Source organism: Triticum dicoccoides, chromosome 2B, assembly GCF_002162155.2.
Source record: "Triticum dicoccoides isolate Atlit2015 ecotype Zavitan chromosome 2B, WEW_v2.0, whole genome shotgun sequence".
NCBI lineage: Eukaryota > Viridiplantae > Streptophyta > Magnoliopsida > Poales > Poaceae > Triticum > Triticum dicoccoides.
Genome location: NC_041383.1, coordinates 83,586,748 through 83,588,886, shown reverse-complemented (window position 1 = coordinate 83,588,886; position 2,139 = coordinate 83,586,748).

Sequence of the window (2,139 nt, the reverse complement as noted above, 5' to 3'; positions counted from 1 at the left end):
CCCCCCCCCAAGTGAAATCAGCATCATTCTTTAACCGAAGGATAGGAGCAAACACATCAACCTTCCCTGACAGATTAGCTATGAACCTCCTCAAGTAATTGACCTTGCCAAGGAACTTTTGCATATCTCTCTTGCATGTTGGAGCCTCCACTTTCTGTATGGCCTCTATCTTTTTGGGATCAATCTCTATGCCATCTTCATGAATAATGAAAACCAAAAACTTACCAGCGGCGGCTCAAATAAGTGATGGCATGCTCTTTTCCTTCGGTTTCTTGAGTCAAAACAGCACCAATAACTCCTTCCTCTGCTGCAATGTAAAGCCTGAAGGGTTCCCTATGCTTGGGTTCTTTCATCACCGGAGGAGTGCACAAATAATTCTTGATCATGTCAAATGCTTCTTGTTGTTTTGCCCCCCCCCCCAAGTGAAATCAGCATCATTCTTTAACCGAAGGATAGGAGCAAACACATCAACCTTCCCTGATAGATTAGCTATGACCCTCCTCAAGTAATTGACCTTGCCAAGGAACTTTTGCATATCTCTCTGGCATGTTGGAGCCTCCACTTTCTGTATGGCCTCTATCTTTTTGGGATCAATCTCTATGCCATCTTCATGAATAATGAAACCCAAAAACTTACCAGCGGCGGCTCAAATAAGTGATGGCATGCTCTTTTCCTTCGGTTTCTTGAGTCAAAGCAGCACCAATAACTCCTTCCTCTGCTGCAATGTAAAGCCTGAAGGGTTCCCTATGCTTGGGTTCTTTCATCACCGGGGGAGTGCACAAATAATTCTTGATCATGTCAAATGCTTCTTGCTGTTTTGCCCCCCCCCCCAAGTGAAATCAGCATCATTCTTTAACCGAAGGATAGGAGCAAACACATCAACCTTACCTGACAGATTAGCTATGAACCTCCTCAAGTAATTGACCTTGCCAAGGAACTTTTGCATATCTCTCTTGCATGTTGGAGCCTCCACTTTCTGTATGGCCTCTATCTTTTTGGGATCAATCTCTATGCCATCTTCATGAATAATGAAACCCAAAAACTTACCAGCGGCGGCTCAAATAAGTGATGGTATGCTCTTTTCCTTTGGTTTCTTGAGTCAAAGCAGCACCAATAACTCCTTCCTCTGCTGCAATGTAAAGCCTGAAGGGTTCCCTATTCTTGGGTGTTTTCATCACCGGAGGAGTGCACAAATAATTCTTGATCATGTCAAATGCTTCTTGCTGTTTTGCCCCCCCCCCAAGTGAAATAAGCATCATTCTTTAACCGAAGGATAGGAGCAAACACATCAACCTTCCCTGACAGATTAGCTATGAACCTCCTCAAGTAATTGACCTTGCCAAGGAACTTTTGCATATCTCTCTTGCATGTTGGAGCCTCCACTTTCTGTATGGCCTCTATCTTTTTGGGATCAATCTCTATGCCATCTTCATGAATAATGAAACCCAAAAACTTGCCAGCGGCGGCTCAAATAAGTGATGGCATGCTCTTTTCCTTCGGTTTCTTGAGTCAAAGCAGCACCAATAACTCCTTCCTCTGCTGCAATGTAAAGCCTGAAGGGTTCCCTATGCTTGGGTTCTTTCATCACCGGAGGAGTGCATAAATAATTCTTGATCATGTCAAATGCTTCTTGCCGTTTTGCCCCCCCCCCCAAGTGAAATCAGCATCATTCTTTAACCGAAGGATAGGAGCAAACACATCATCCTTCCCTGACAGATTAGCTATGAACCTCGTCAAGTAATTGACCTTGCCAAGGAACTTTTGCATATCTCTCTTGCATGTTGGAGCCTCCACTTTCTGTATGGCCTCTATCTTTTTGGGATCAATCTCTATGCCATCTTCATGAATAATGAAACCCAAAAACTTACCATCGGCGGCTCAAATAAGTGATGGCATGCTCTCTTCCTTCGGTTTCTTGAGTCAAAGCAGCACCAATAACTCCTTCCTCTGCTGCAATGTAAAGCCTGAAGGGTTCCCTATGCTTGGGTTCTTTCATCACCGGAGGAGTGCACAAATAATTCTTGATCATGTCAAATGCTTCTTGCTGTTTTGCCCCCCCCCCCAAGTGAAATCAGCATCATTCTTTAACCGAAGGATAGGAGCAAACACATCAACCTTCCCTGACAGATTAGCTATGAA